Source organism: Vidua chalybeata, chromosome 10 (genome assembly GCF_026979565.1).
Source record: "Vidua chalybeata isolate OUT-0048 chromosome 10, bVidCha1 merged haplotype, whole genome shotgun sequence".
Classification (NCBI taxonomy): Eukaryota; Metazoa; Chordata; class Aves; order Passeriformes; family Viduidae; genus Vidua; species Vidua chalybeata.
The window spans coordinates 7,818,647-7,836,008 of record NC_071539.1 but is presented as its reverse complement, the minus strand read 5'-3'; the positions used below and the strand labels follow the sequence as shown (position 1 = coordinate 7,836,008).

The 17,362-nt window shown below is 38.1% G+C and overlaps 1 long non-coding RNA gene across 1 annotated transcript in view; it reads right to left on the bottom strand.

The window, feature by feature from the left end:
• Positions 1–17,362, bottom strand: part of LOC128793024 (uncharacterized) — a 156,928-nt gene that overhangs the window by 53,452 nt on the left and 86,114 nt on the right. The window contains exon 2 of the long non-coding RNA XR_008432637.1: positions 6,585–6,675. This is a non-coding gene — a long non-coding RNA (uncharacterized LOC128793024). The remainder of the gene's footprint in view (positions 1–6,584; positions 6,676–17,362) is intronic.

Here is a 17,362-nt window from a genome sequence, read left to right as displayed (position 1 = left end):
TCTTTAAGGTAGTTACAGCACAGCATTTTATTCAGCCTTAAATACCATAGGCTCCTTACTCAATGTTCAGTATCTTTTAGGAGGCAGAACCCTAGGAGGCATCTTTTAGGATGCAGAAAGTACCAACTTGTCATCAGCCCAACCAATATTCAGTACCTAGAGCAAAAAAATCAACTTCCATTCACAATATGTAATTTTAAAAAAGATATTCCCCCTTCTACCACATTGCATTGGAACATGTATTTAATTGTTCCCACTCTCTGACCACTGTGTAGGATTCACAGCTAGGAGGGGATAGCAGAGTTTAATGATGAAGAAACATCAGAAATTATACCTAATAATTTTTGCTCTGTCTTCAGAGAGAAACAAACCAACACCAATCTTCCATTATTTTGCCCAGGAGGGATAACTGATATATCAGCTTGTTTTTACCACTGTAATCCTGAGCACTGACAGAACATTAACCATCTTCCTGACTTTCAAAACTCTGTCAATATTCCCATATATAAGCATATCCTATTTTGGGGATCTCCTTTATCTGAACAAAGACAAAAATACCACTGCTTTTGTGTGTACCACACAAGAGATGTTTTTCCTCATCTCTGTCCAGTAACACAACTATGCCACAGTGTTGTTCTTCATAAAAAAATACATTTTTAACTTTATTATTGTCCTTTCACATGGCTTTATCTTGGATGCTTTAGTGGCTGTTATCAACTTTCTACACTTCATAACTTCTGAACTATATAAATTGTTGTTAGTGTCCCTTCTCCTATTCATTATAAATTGCTTTTTTATTTCTAATCTCTGCTTTCATTTCATAGCTGAGCTAGAAAAGGCTTTTAGGCTTTTTTCTTGGCTGTAGAGTCATGGATTTTTGGACTATCTAGTGCACCTGTACTTTATAAGAACCTTCAATTTTCTGTCACACTTCTCACGCTCTTATGTCTTTGTAGAAATCATATCACATTCTTTCCCTTTTTGCTGTATATAAAGTTTGCTACAGGTTTTAACAGTTTTCCTTACGGAATCATTTCTTATGGATAAATAGCTTCAGGCTTGGAGTGGTTGCTCTGCAGATGTTATCTCATACTCTCAGAATAACCTGTCTGGTGCCACTAGTTCCTGTCACACACCTCCAGTGCTAGCAGGGTCACCAGCTCAGTGTCTCATCACCCTCTGCCAGCAGAACTGATTTACTGCCAAGCTGTCACAAAATCCTGCTGAAAAAAACCCTACCTAATATCAGGGCAACATAGGATTGTCTGTAAGCACATTTATATGTGGCAAGATTCTGTTAGTGTCCCAACTTTAAAATCAAACAAGTCACGCTAATGTCAAACTTGAATCACTGATCAAGAGCAGACCTTTTCTGCACCGTTGGTATTTATGAGACACCACAGAATCATAGAATGGACTGAGTTGGAAGGAATCACCACAGTATCAGAGAATGGCTGGGGAAGTAGGGTTCTTAAGGACCATCTGGTTCCAACCCCATGTCATGGGCAGGGAATATCCAGCAACATAACCTCTAAATTCAAGTTAGAGAAATGTCCAAAGGAAAATTGTGTTCTCTGGAGCTTGGGATGCATTATGTTTCCAAACATCTCCTCTCTCTGCAAGAAAACAGATTCTGCTTGGGTGCTCCTGTGAGCAGCAGTGTTGATGGAAAGCACACTGAAATCCAGATCTGAATTTAAAATCCTGAGACCTTCAATTTTAAAGTCACTTAGAGGAAAATGGACAATTATTGATTTTATGAGGCCCTTGGGAAAAGTTCAGAAAGTGTGAGGTTATATTTGAAAATTGTTTGCAAACAAAAAAGGTGCCTTAAATTGCTTCTTCAGTTCACAGAAATAATAGGCTTCAGCAGAGTTAAGATGCTACGAGTTTTCAAAGTGTCACTGAAAAAAAAATAATGGAAAATGCTCAAAATGTTGGTACATCCTTGTAGCTCAGAGTGTAGTATATTACTATTGTCACTTCTATGCACTAATTACAGAGAATGGAAAAGGGCAACAATAAATAAAAAACAGATGGGGAAATGTCATCCAGTTAATTCAACTCTGTATCCTTCTAATTCACAGGAAACATTTTATTTCTGGGTCACAATGGTTAGTGCTACAGCACATTTTATATGCTGGGAGTTTTTACAGCAGAGGGAGTTCTTACATTACATCTTTTCCTGACATTTTCTGACACAGATTTTCTTTCCCCTATAGAAGATGTGTAGCATACACACACAAGCCTAGAAAAGCAGGATAACTTTATTGACTTTTCAACTCAGAAAGTGCCAGATTTACAGGTGCATGGTCATGACTGTCTCGCTCTTACATCCATCACGAGCACCCAATGAGGGAGAGGAGCAACATATTTAGTACAGAATCATATTAAGATCTGGTTTAGGTTCACAAGGGGAACAACTGAAAAGTGCTCAGCAGCCAGATATCCTGTATCCCTCATCTTCTGACCGTTGGACTTAAACTAAATAACTTCATCTTATTATCTTGCTTTGGATGATATCAGCTCATAGCTTTGTAAATTAAAGACTTGTAAAATTACCAAACAGCCCACATTTTGTGTATAGTATACCCAAACCTTTCAACATTGCTCAAATCTCACAGCTGATTACCAGGACCAAAAGCTGTTGTGACAGTGGGTGGGACAATCCATGATGCATAACCATCCCTTCACCACATTAATACAGAGCATCAGCCTCTGCTGCTCCACCAGTAAATCTGCCCTGTTTTACTCCCAATTTACTGGACCATCTACCAAAAAGGAACAGGAGATGAGGAGTCCAACCCATTTTCCATCCCACATGGTGCTACTGTTCTCTCTGATGGACAATGTGCCAAGTCTCAGCTGTGATGGGAAAGGTGAGTCAGGTTCCAGCCTTCCCCCTGCAGCTTGCACAGACTCCTGTACACCTTGCCCTGCTCTAGGGCTGATGATCATGACTTTTTTGGACCACGTGCTCTCTCAAGCTGCTAAGGGCTTCCCAAGAGAGTGAGAGACAGAAAAGGCAATTAGGGATTTACAAAAGTCAGGAACTTGGCCTAAATTAAACAGAATCTCACAGGTCAAGTAAGAGACTCTAGTTAGGCTTGGCAACTTTATCCCTGGTGAATCTGAAAAATCTGTCGCAAACAAAAAGGACAGATTTAAGTCGAGGATTTCTTTTTTTTTTTATTTTTCCTGCCCAATAAAGTTATTGATATCATACATATATGTTCTAACAAGGTAAAAGATATGTTGAAATGCAGACATTGACTTCCATTCAGTTCAGAAGATACATCCAGTTACCTCCAGAAAATTAACACAATATTAGCCTTTTCAATTTAGCAAAAGACTGATAAAATATTTCTTCAGTGTCAGAAACTTTGGTTTACATGTGTGTACAAGGAAAAGGGAATAAAAATGCAGCTAAAACATCATTATTATCACTGTAATATTTGACAATAGTCATTTTAGAGCACTGTTGCAGAACCTGAGAATTCACACACCATTTATAATCATTAAGGAGTGAAGGGTAATAAGACACCGGCTGAAGATAGGTATTGAGAAAGGATATGCCCCTGACCAGGACAGACAACATGTCTATGGAAGGAGCAAAAGGAGATAACTTTTCAATCAAATTTGCATACTCTTGTATTCTAACCAGCATGGCCCACCTTCCTGTCAAAAATGAACTGCTGGGAGAGAAAGGGCTTTACTAGGCTGTATGCAGCAGTACTAAATTTTCTCAGTCTGGTAAACAAAACTTATTTGGGGAGTTTTCTAGGGTATTTTTAGTTTCATATCTTCCTTAGGAAAAAATAAACACTTACATTATAGGAATTGAGATGCTGAGTTTAAAATACTCTAAGCCAGAAGTCCTGTTAAGAACTACTAACAAGAGAAAATATTTGAAACTATTTTGAGCCCACTAGCTTCCCTATTTTATTTCTCCAAAACATTTCATTCCTTCTCTCCTCAAGCTTTATAAATTCTGGACTTGGATCAAGCACAGCAGAATTGCAGATCTACTACTTTATGATCCCTTAAAAAAAATCAACCTCCAAGACCCCTCCAAAATGACTTGCTTACTCTCCAAATACCCTTTTCGATAGCAAAAGTAGCTTATATTTAGCCTAGGTACCATTAAAAATTGCCTGTCTTTAAACAAGGTGCTGGTTTTTATTCTTTCTGTCTTCAGTTATATAAGACTTCACTGCTGTCTTCACTATGATAACACTCCAACAGTCTAAAAAATACATTTCAGGTGTTCAACATGAAGGAGGTTGTGTGAGTTTAACCTTCCTTGGGATCCTTGTGAGCTTTTTGTATTTAATACTTGTTTTATCTGAAGCCTGTGGAGGTTCTAAAATATTAGAAGACACACTTTCTGAGAACTACCTTTCTAGTAGCCTGAAGATATAGCCTTGATGTTGGGCAACAAAGTTATTCTCTGTAATCCCCTTGATGTTGTAAATGAAAAAGAGGATGGAGCTAACATCATCTGAACTTTGGGCAAACCATTTGCTCAAAAGCACCATCAAAGAACCAAGCCCTGCCAAAAAGAAGGGGGGAAAAAAAACTTGAAAAAAAATCCCAAAGCATACACAAAATGAAATTGGTGCAAATTAACTTCATTGTATTTGGAGACCCATACAAAACAAAACCCACCACAGTCTATAAAGGAAAGTCAGAGAAGACACGGATTGAAGTTGTAGCTTCACAGTAGCTATCTTTTAACAGCTTTCCTTTTTCCAACACTTTAACCTAAAAAAAACTTCCCATTGTTATGCCCCTATTCAACCTCCATTCGAAGTCATTCACTATGCATTAATTACCACTTTCTTCAATGCACCGGGAAGCTCCCAAACATGCTCCTGTTTTCAAAGAGGCACACTTCCATGGCTCAGCTTTTTATATGCAGAGCCTGCTGAATTTATTTTCCTCTGCAGACTTTGAGATTCCCCTAAATTTTGCATACTGTAACTGTTCAGAAAGGGAGGGGTGAAAAGACAAAAGGCAGATTTCATGCTTCCAGAACAGTTGTTTGCATCTCTTTCATTTTTCTTTCCAGCTGTGAGAGGCAGCAGAAGGTTCTTTAGCAGGTGTCCTGCCTGCCCTATGGTAATTTTTAACTTTGCTTTACTTACTTTTATGTCTGTTGCATTTGTAGAGGTATTTTCTCTCCTCCTGCTTTATTGCTGTTTTTCCTTTCTTTTTTTTTTCCCTTTAAAAAATATCTGAATTTCCACTATTATGTCATTCTGTTCAGCTCTGAACTCAGATTATAAAAGTAAGCAAGGGATAAATGTTCAGAAGTCCAAATATATAAATTAAATCTCAGCTGTTTCCTATTCATTCCACAGACTTTCATCAGTGCTAAACCACACAAGTGCCACACAGACACAACTGACAACATGACAGACAAAACCATCTCTGATATCAAACCCCAGCATCCACACCTCAACCTTAAATCATATAACCTCTCTCCTGTTAGCCTGTCCCAGTCTCTGCATAGCAGTTGTTGTAAGCACTCCCCTGGGCTGAATGTGTGAATGAAATTAAGCATTCATGTAAGTCTTTGCAAGGTTTCACATAAAGCAGTTATTATTTAAATTATCAAAAGTATGTTTTTCTTTAAAGCAAAAGAAATATTTTCCAGGGACAAACTGGTTTTGACTCCCTGTACTGATTTTAGTTTTATTTGCTAAGCCTCTACCCTTATGGCAACAAAAGTAAGATAAAGGAAATGGAAGACAATTAAATGAATCACAGAGAGTTATGAACACTTTGCAGAAATTCAAACGCCTCCATGAAAGGGAGTTGTTTTTAGATTTGAAAGAAACTCATTGCAAAGCACAGGCCTACATGTTTCTGGTACAATATCCCCCATTCTTAGTGTGCAAACATACAACGATCATCAACACTCAAAATGCATTTTGATAAAAACCCCGCAGAATTTTTTTGTAGACTGATTCTGCACATTTTATTCTGTAAGCCAAACAACAACAGAAGATTTGAAGCTAAAAAAAGGACTGCTAAAAGGAAGGACTTCATGTTGTCAAGGCTAAAAGGTTGCTGTTATCTGCACAGCGTTATGGTCATGCTAGTTTGAATAATCACATCACAGTGCAAAAGCTCCTCTCCTCATCCTGTACAAAAGGCCTCATTCATTGAAAGTCACACAGGTGATTTTTTACAGATACTGATGCATTTTAATAATTCTCAGCATTGCTACTACAGCCAGTAAGTATTGTAAGAACAACATAACTTCTATTTAAATAATTGCAAGGTAATACCAAGAATTCTCTTATTTGACCTTTTTTTTTTTAATTCAATATAAAGATAAGTCTTATATAGTATAGTGCCTTTGCAACAAAAATATTTTTTTTTAAAGGGTAAGATGTTAAAGGGTACCTTCCTGCCATTTAAAGGCAAAAATTAAAGAAAAAAAATGAGGAAGTAGAAAGGTCAACTTTTTAGCTGCTTAGGTCTGGGATCATTAATTTAAAAATCACATCAAGTTTCTAGTTTATTTTTGTGACATTTTACAGTGGCAACCTGCTGCTTAAAGAAATGTTTCCTACCTTTTTCCTGCAGTGAATGTAGCATCCAAGAAAGAATAAATCAGGAAGCAAGTGGCAAGAGAGGTCTCATAAGAGAAAAGTTGTCTTTCTCCTGAAGGGGAGGTAAAAAAAAAAAAAAAAAAAAGGAGAGCTCTAGTTCAGTCAACACAGTTCAAGTGCAAAGAACGATTCATAGAAGAAAATATTTCTATTATGGAAATACAACCATTTTTAATTACTGCTTTTTAATGGCATCCCGATAGAAATATGAGAAAAAATATTTCTTTGTTGTCTCACTTATTATTTTAATAATAGTTGAATAGAAACATTTCTGAAATGGCTTTTTTTCATTTTCATAAATTATTTAAGTGCATATTGAAATTTAAGCCCCAGCCCTTGTACAGAAATATACTGGAGAATGCCTTATCCTTCTCTGCTTTTTAAAGTATTCCCAAAACTTTTCACATTCCTTTGTTTCCACTGCTACAAATGGGAAACAAAATGAGTAAGGGGTATAGATTTAGAATGAGCACAGCTGAGATGACACAGTGCCCGTGTCCTCAGGGCCCTCCTGCTGGCTCAGAGCACTGCATGAACCCGGGGACATCCCCTCTGACTGCAGCTGCCCACGAGCACCAGTGAAAGCTGCAGGGCTAATCCCTTAAACACAGTTCAATGTACAGGTCATGGCTTGCAAAATCACAATCTAGCTGTGTGTCTGCTTCTATCAGACTATACAAATGATATTTTATGGTGAGCCCAACAGATTCAAAATTGCAACCAGGACAGGCTCTCTGTTTCACAATTACAAAGTACTGCACAATAGCTTTCTGATTCACACCTCAGGATTTCTGGGTGCTACAGAAACATAATCTGCATTTCATAATTCTAGGATGTCTTCCATGTCTGAGGAAATCCCTCAATTGCTGATTGACACACAGTGAGACACCGCACCAGGACAGGATCCACTATATGATCTAACTTCTCATATCTGGTCTCTCAGCATTATGAATTGACAGATAATTTGTACTGACTACAGGGATCTTTGGTTTTACATGGTGTGGTTTTTCTGACACACCCATGACCTGACTTTGCTGTTCACTGAGGTATCTTACAATGTTTAATTGCCTGGGAATGCCCTGGTTATTGGGTGAACGAGAACGACTGAGCATGAGAGGGAAGAAACCCATGCAGTTACACCATGGGACTTTTTATATTATTTGTTGTTACATATTCCCATAACATCTCAACCCCAAATAAAAATTGGCTTACAAGAAACCCTGCCTAAGCTTCTGAGTATCAGTAAACCATTCAATTTTACCACAGTTTCTGAATGGCTGAGATTCTTCTGCAGCCATGACTGTGAAAAACAACCATTTCACCCTCCACTTTAGAATGGGGTCAAGTTTTCCAGGAAAAGCTTGAAAATCCAGTTGAGATCACAGACAATAATCTGAGTAGAGAGAAAAAGACCAAAAACTAAAAGTATATACTATTTTAAGCCATCAGAGATATACAGAATGCCACTGAAGGATATTTTAGCATTTGGACTTGGCAGTCCTGTAGGCAGCTATGACCCACAGCCAGGAGGGGGATCTGAGGTGATTTCTGGTTGCAGGGTAGACACACACAACCATAACTGTCCCTAAGCCACATGCTGAAAGAAATATCTTCATTTCCTACAGTCCCAGAGCTCCTGTACAGGGCCAGGAGTTGGACTCGATGAGACTGATGGGTCCCTTCCAACTCTGCTTATTCTGTGATTCCAAGGGCAAAGCTGGGTGCACACACTGAAGGGATCAGCACTGGATGTTTAAAGGGATAACAAAGAACAGGTAAACTCAAAAGTCAATCATGCAAATTACACGAAGCCCAAACACCCTCTTTTCCACCCTCATTTTAACTGCAGTATTTTTCTGACAGTTTGTAGTAGGTCCTGAAATGCTTTTCAAGTCAAGATAACATGTAAGCAGAAACAATTTATCCTATTTAATTTCTTAAACCAAACAAAACACGAATGCATTCCTCTTATGAAGACAAAACATGCATTCAAAAAATAAGTGTGGGGAAACCCTTCTTATGAGAAACAAGACAATAAATACAAACAAAAGGTCGTCTGGTAGCCTTTTGCTATTATTTTCCACTAATGTACACTTCCACAAATTATAGAGGGCCACAGAATACACTCCAGGCTTCATGGACCAAATGCCTTTCATGAGGAGGCATCAAAGGGCCTATTAAAATTGAACATATAACTAATTTGAAAAATACATCTATGTTTGATACATGTTTTGGTATGGAAGGTAAAACAGTTTCTTCTGTTTTCATTACACTATTGAATTTAAAGAGAGGGATAATTAGCTAATGTAATGAATCTGCTTGTGCATTTGGTTACAAATAAATTTTAAATAATAAAACAAGTAGATGGGAAAATCTGGTACCTTATGTAGAGCCAGAACAACAGCCCTGTACTACAGCTGTTCTGGAGGACTGTGTCTATCAATCCCCACCCAAAAGCAATGCTGGACAATTTGGCTGTTTGCTACCACCCAACAAGAAACATTGTTGGGTAGTAGTGAAGAGCCAAAAGATCCAATAACCCAACTTGGATAGTAGCAGTTTCTGAGGAATGAAATCTGGATTATTTTGGTTCCAAGTCTTCACTGTGTACAAAGAAGAAAAATCTATTTAAAAATCTGCCATATAATTATCACAATTTATAACTACCCCTTCCTATTCCAGGTACACTGTGGTCATTCCCTTTCTCCCAAATCCTCTTAAAGCAGCTGTTTCTGGAGGACACAAGGTCTGATTTTCTGCTGACGTGAACTTCCAGGCTCTCGCCTGTGTTTTATGGACACAGGCCATCTTTGCAGAATTGAGCAAAGGTCCCTTTATAAATTATCAAGCAGAATTTTTGCACTGGAAGACCAAGAAAATCTCGAAGCTGCTTCTTCAGATGACAACACTTGCAACTTCCACCTGAACCATGGCAGTTGCTGATCACCTCTGTTAATGCTATGCACAAAAAGGAGTTGGCTTCTGACCCCTGGGGGTCCCAAGCAGCACAAACAGCATCATACTTGGCAATTCTTAGAGGTAGTGTTTGTTTGCTATTTACCCTCTCAATTGCTGTATTTGCCTTGCTGAAACCTTTTTTTAATGCTGTTGTAGTGCATGCAGATGGTAGTGTAGGCATTTACACACACAGTGACAAGATTTAGATATCCATTACTTGCTGATGATCATGTCAAATATTAAAAGCATTGCTGCACACCATTTTAATGCATTTATTTACAGGTATAAAATATAAAGCCAAGGACTAAAAAACACATATATATCATAAAGAGAAAAAAAAAATAAATTTGTTCACTGTAGTGTTGTAGACAGTTCACAAGACTAGAAGCTAAGAGACTTGAGGGTAAAGCTCTGCTGCTGAACTTGTATTCATGTTTCATTTAAACCCATCAACACTGATCTGAACTAAAAGTACCAAAGCTGCAGGGAAGGTAATTTTCAAGGCTAGGAATTGTAAATCCTTACTTCCTTCCACTGAATCATGCCCTTCAGGTTCTCAAACTGGAAAGCCTTTGGGGCAGACCCTGTCTAAATACCATTGTAGCGTCCAGCACAAAGTGGTCTGACATTTCTTTGTCCTTCCTGGTCCTTCAGTATCTTTAAAAATACTGGTTTCAGTGTTTATATTTGAAAAAAAAATTAAAATAACCTTGAGAGGAGTACCTTAACTGTCAGTGTATTATCACTTCTTTCCAGCCTAATTATGTGGCAGTATCTACATTAGCAATTCAGGTCAAGAGGGTGTTTAGGAAGCAAAACGCCTGATGTCCTCATGTGCTTTAGTTCCTAACACACTGACCTTAGTGCACACAAACTTTCTTTCACATGAGACTGAAATGGAAGAGGTGGTCCATGATTATTCCCAATTCAATTTTTAATTCTTTTCCAGATTTATCACACTGTTCATGGACATTCAGATAAATATGGCCAGGCTAGAGACAGTTTTAAACAAAAAAGTCTATCCCAAAACACACAGTGTGGATATCAGGTCCCCAGCACCAAACACTCTCATATTGCTGTTGCAGATACAACTTTTAACACCTGGATTTCACAGTCCCAAAAGTGCCACCCAGGCACTTGAGAATCCCCTCAGAACAAGTGAGCTACAACTGCCCCTCAGCATGGAAACAGGAAAGAAGGCAAATGTGCTGAAAACTTGCTCATTGTTATGAAGGCAACCAAGAACTTCTGCCTTATTTTTAATCTATGAATTCTCACTTTACAATCATACCTACAAGCTTTTTTAAGCAATTAACTCAAATAAGAAAATTGCAAATAAACCACAACAATTAAACTGGGGTAGAGGGGAGTTTAAATGCCATATCTGTGTCTTTAATCCACCTTTTCATCTTATACTACCCACCTTCAGTGCTACTGTATCCACAGGGTCTCAACTTGCTTCTGTGTTTAGCCTACATCTCTTTTCATGTGAAACACGATCGTGCACTATTTCCCCATTTTTTTTTTAACAGAAAAGAAACAGACACAAAGACAAATTCACATGACCAAAGTTCATACAACATTTGGTGACAAAGCAGGAATTCAGTCCAAATATCCACAATTAGCAGCCATTCTAGTCTATGTAACTTGTAGTTTTCAGGTCTATTTTCTGCCACAGGCCTCAGGTATTTAACTGTCAAGCTGTTTACACACCAAATACATTGATTTTTAAATACCTGCTTTCTGCCTGTACTGAAGCTACTACATTTTATTTCATGCTTTATAACTTGAGATAGTTGCACAAGACACAAAATGTTCCATAAATCTCAGTGCTTTTTTGGGAAACAAAATCCCCTCATCACCCTTATAGACAAAAATGTGTTATTGTGATCAATTACATGAGTACTGAGAGAATTTAGAGTAAACACTTATCCAGTGTTAATTGCCACTGATTAAGGAGTAGTCAGCACCAACAAACCTTGAGTCTGACTGTGCTAATTGTGTGCTTATTTTCACCTGTAACCCATTACTACTCTTACCATCATTAAAGAGGAAAACTCCCTGAATAAATGAGAACAATTGCCATGCCTGGAGTTAGACAATGAGGTAAACACTATGTGCAACAAGCTTAGCCAAATACTAAAAAAGGCTTTTAGAGCATTATGGGAAAAGGCACCATGAAGTATTGATCACAGAGGATGGCCATACAGAATGATCCATGTGACGTGTAGCCACTGTCCTCTGTCAAAAGTCAGGACCACTTCACTCAGGGCTATTAATAGTACTGTTCAAAAAGGCAAGTGAAGCCTCCTGCTTTTGGAGCTAAAGGATTTAAAAGTTGCTCTAAAATCCTGTGTCAAAAATAAACCAAAAACATATGTCTCATATGCTCTGGTTATACTTTGTTAGAGTTGAAACTATCATTCCCCATTATTTATGTGGTCTGAAAGACAAAAGGGTACCTAAACCATCAGTTTAACTAACCTGAGAGAAGGGCCAGACAGAGCAGCTCTTCCTACAGCTGGTTTAATGACCAGATTTTATTGTTACAGCTGGGATAATCAATAGCAATATAGAGCAAGTATCATGTTACCTGAGTTTTTAAGTCCAGTTTTGAGAAGAATCAAATCTCTTGAAGGCCAAAAGATACCACGGTGTGAGATAAAGTACAGCACAGACTATGGAATTGTATCCAGTTAATCCCCTACTGAGCCAACAAATCTCTGGATTGCACATCTTCCCCAGATGGAAAATCCAAGCTTTCTTTTGGAAGTTTATGCCAACAGCTAAACTGTCCATGACACTAAAAAACACAAACCTTGTTCCTGACATGCACATCTATCCCACTACAACTTTTTTGTGTTCACTCTTGCAACGTTCCTTGCTAAATAGTCCAAATCTGAAATGCTCCCAGAACATTAACAATTGCCTGGACTACAAACAAAAGTCTACTACTATTAGCTGTCTGACACACTTCTTGTATAACCTGCACATTGTAAAATCTCAGAAATTTACCCTACTCCAAGTGGGGTTTGGCAGAGAAATTCTTTCAAACAAGCTCTAAAATGCAGCTCTCCCTCCAAGAAGGTGACTACACATCCAATTGCATCTCAATCTTCTTCCTAATAAGCTAAATAGATGGTATCTTGAGACCAGGGAACTTTTGGTAGCATTTTTTTTCCTGTGTTTGAAAAAGAGTTTTATCACTTTATTCATAACTGATTGATTAGGGGGAACTGCATGCCCTCTTTTACTTCTTTTTTTTTTTTAATCTTTATATGCATTCTGTTTGTATCTATTTGTTGAAACCTCTGTATTAAAAAGATTAACTTACTCAGCATTTCAGCATCAGTAAGAGTAGTTTTCTTTGTGGATAAAGAGAAAACTCCTGTATCCCCTGCCATCCACCTCAGCTTCTTAGAAGACTTTTTTGTCCAAATGTGACTGCAATCCATGAACATGCATTCAAACAAAACATGTTTAATTTTTTTTCTTTGTGCATTTTTGTTGACTCGCATTTAAAGTAAAAGTCTTGAGTATTTTCTAGATGACCTTGGAAGATTTTTTTCTTTGCAGATTATTTGACATGAAGGTTTCTTCACAATCTAATCTGCTTTGTATTGCTTTCAAGACATGATGTCTGGGATTGTCTGTTCAGAAAACCAATTGGTTTACTGAAACAAAAGACTGTAATTTCCACATTTTCCAGTACGGCAGTTTAACTCCTCCTTTGTCTGTTTAACTATCTGAGTCCAATCAAATTAAATGAAACAACTAGTCAGACCTACAGTGGCATAAAATATAGACCAAGTCATTTATGTCCCCAGTGCTTAAATCCAGAGAACCTTTGCAGAAAGATACCATGCTGACCACTATTTAAACTATTTAAACCACTTTGTTAAGTCTTTGACCCAAAATTAGGTCATCAATTACCCATCAGTGCAACTCTTCCCCAGAATTTAACCTTCTGAGCATAAGACAATGCTGTTTTCCCATTTGTACCTCAGTATCACAATTATTCACCTGCTGTTTCCAGTCTTCAGTTGAGAACCCAAGGTGTGCCAGATTTGCGACAGTTATTTGTACAAAACTTGAATAGTTCTGTAGTACTTATGGGACATGTCTGAAAACCACAACAAAAAGAAAATGGTGTCCTTGGAGACCCAAAGACTCACCTCACTGGCATCTCAAAAATTTTCCAAGGACTCAAACCTGTGCCTTGGTGTTTTTCCTGAAGGGCTATATTTTAATTCATGACAAAACCCAACAACTGCAAAAAACACCATTGAATATGCAGAATGAACAAATCCTAATATCATCAGGTCTAACAAGCACAGAATGCTGCTCACACCAAGGGGGCTGGCCAAGGCCATGCCCCCTTTGCAGCAGCCCACATAAAGCCCTCAAAGTATGTGCCAGGTACTTTTTGTTCATTTTGGAATTAGATGCAAAGATCAAGAGTAGAGAAAAAAAATCCAACTTAAAAAAAAAGTCTCATTAAAATTTTTTGGTTTGGTTTTGTTTTGATATTTTGTCAGTTCACCAGCTCTCCTACAAACAGCATTTTTCAGCCAAGGCAATCATTTTCTCAGGTCTGTAATGTAACTAACCCACCAGCAGCACTTCTTGCATGTGTGCAGTAGCCAACAAAGAATTTGAACAATCATCAGGAACTACAGCTACCTACAATCCCTTCATGTTTGCTATCTCAGAGTACCCACTCAACTTAGCCCAGCAGTATCCTGCTGCCTGTTTTGTTTGAGGAAGAAGCCTGGTAAAGCTGTCCCTCTTCCATCATAAATTAAACTTTGCCATGGAATGGAATATTTCAAATACACTGGTTCTAAATATGTAAAGCAACTCATTACAATTTATAGAAAGGTCTAATACATTAATTTCCTTATTGCTCATGAGATATTGTGTCTCTGAAATTCTAGTTCTGCAGGAAAATGAAAGGACTAGGAATGTACAGGTCCAAAACTGTATGTCTTCATGCTGAGCCTTGCCTCTCTGCCTCACTCTTCTCCCAAGTCAGCTTCCAGGGGAATTCTCTAAGAACCTAAATTAGGTAAAGATTATCCCAGGGGTGTGGGACCAAGGATTCCAGGCACAGAGGGTTGTTTTCTTTGCAACTGTTTATTCCCTATCCAGGAGTTCCTGAGGCTTTTACAAAAAAAGGTCATCCCTCTTGGGAAATATCATCAACAAATTATAACTACAAAAGACTGGTGTAGCATGATCGATGTTTCAATGGGCTGAGAAGTACTCAAAATACGAATTGGATTCAGAGGCTTGAGGGTTTTATCCCCAAAGCAATGAGATTTTTTATTTAAATCTCCTCAGAGATAGAGGCTGAAAACCACTGGCTACAAGGCAAATATTCCTGTTTAAAGGCACACACATACATACATTTATATTCACATGGGCCACAAGTATAAAAAAAGTACCATCAGCTTTTCATAATTCCATCTGCTGAGAGACTCTACTAAATCCATTCGATCACAGTTCTTTAATGCAATATGGCAATTAACATTCCCTCACAGGAGGGTGATTTGTTTTTCATAGATTTAGTTGTTCTGAGTTGATAGTATAGTTGATATAAACAGATCTAAAAGAATGCAAATGTATCCAAAAGTTTAAATTGTGCAAGACTGAAGTGCTTCCATGAAATGGGGTCAAACTTTCAAATTCATAGCTTGGAACTGGGCTGTAATTTGTCATGAGCAAAGTAGCTGTGTTTTCTAGTGAACTCTGGGTGGGTCAGTTCCCTGCCAAGGTTGCTACACTGAATTCCTCCTGATAGAGAGGAATTTAGATCCATGAGCTCTTCTCTTGCCAGCTGGGATGACCCTGGACAGCATGGAAAAGCTGCTGAACTGGGTCAGCATCAGCAGGTTTAGTGGCCAAAGAAAATTTCAACTCATTCCTCTACTGGTAGGGATTTCTGTATCTATCATTTCAGTCAAAACTCTTCTATCAGTGGGTCTCTGCTGTGAACAATAATACCTACTTAAGTTGATTTGTTCTTTAGTGTTTCACACTTTTATTTAGCTGAGATGAAAAGAGGAGGGACAAGTGGGTGGAAAAGAGAGTAAAGTTAACTATTCCCCCTCCCCCAACTCTACTACTTATCTTCACCTGAGCAGTGCCTGAGAGAGGCACAAATATACCAGAGACATACACAATGCCTGGGAACCTTGAACAATGTCCCTTTCTGAGCGGTGACATCTCTGCACAAGCAGTCAAGCTCCACTTCTCCTGTTGGAAAAAACTGGTATTCCCCTCACTCAGTACTCAAATGAAACAAGTCAATTATTTGTGTGAGCCCCACAGAATCATCTCCATAACCCTCTCCAGGACCCTCAGGCCAACCCTTGACACAGGAGTGTAATCGTACAGCACCGGAATCAATTACACTTTTGGAGCGAGGGGTGGAAAAAATGACTTTGCAGGCCCGCCGCAAATTGCTGGGGCTGTCCTCTGGCTCTCGCACGGCTCTAATCCAGGAAGTGCCTCTCAGCTCAATTTTCAATTATGTTCTCATCACAATTTACAACAGACAGTGTGTAATTTATGGCAATTACCTCTTCTGACATCCCCCTTTAAAAATTTCAGATAAAGAGACAGACAAAACCTGAAAGTGAGCCAAGCTCACCTGGCCTGCCTGCTGTACTAAGTTGACATTATGGGGAGAAAAAGGTATTTCTGACAAGGCTGTGAAGGAGATACTTTACAGAGTCGTGAATGCATGCTGACAACTAAATCAAGCAGAAGAGGAACATAATTGTTGTGGATGCATTCCTTTATTTGTTAATGCATATATACAATATCATAACAACTGAAAACTGTGTAAAGGGGTAATAGGGAACACAGTCTGTCATTCTGGGTAAAGGACCTGTGAAAAAATTACTTTACTATAAAGTCATCCAACTCATTTGGTTTATCCTTCCTCCCCCAGCAAGATAAGCAAGTCATAACTGAAAGAGCAAAACCTCTAAAATACTGTAAGATTTTTGGAAAGGAAAGTTAAGTATTTTAAAGAACAGGAAGCAATCATTTGACTTTCTGTGACCTAAAATATTTCAATATTTTTCAGGTATTATGCAGGGATCTTTGCATTAACAAAGACTTATTGTGGTATTTTTCATTTTCCAAGATCTGAAAGTAAAACTGAAAAACCCTGTGAAGCAAAACTAATGTAATTTCTGGAATGAAATCTAGAGCTAGTAACAAATATTTTGACAGTCCTACATCTTCATTCTACAAGAACACCTAAAAAAATTGGATCAATTTCACAGCAATTCCATTATTGTCACAGATTTTTTCCTTTTTTTTTTTTTTGACAGTGTGAAAATTTTATTTTTATTTTCAGAATAAAGCACATTATCTGTTTTGTTTACTTTAAAACATCAAAGAAAAAAAGCTTTAATTGAAAAATGTTTTTCCTACAATGTTCCTTCATCAGGAGTTTTAAACTGGGCAATTCACCGTCAAAAGCCAAACTGAAATCTCAAAATCCCCTGTGAAAGAGGGACACCAGGAAAGGCTCTGACCCACTGAAACCTCTGGGAGTTGTGCCACCAACTTCAGGTGAGCAACATTTATACATATACATATCACAGAATCATGGAATATGCTGAGTTGGAAATGATCCATCAGGATCAGCGAGCCCAACTCCTGGCCATGCACAGGACAACCTCAAGAGTCACACCATGTGCCCAAGAGCATTGTCCAAACCCTTGTTGAAGCTTCTATTTATATAACAATCATTTGAAATGTTC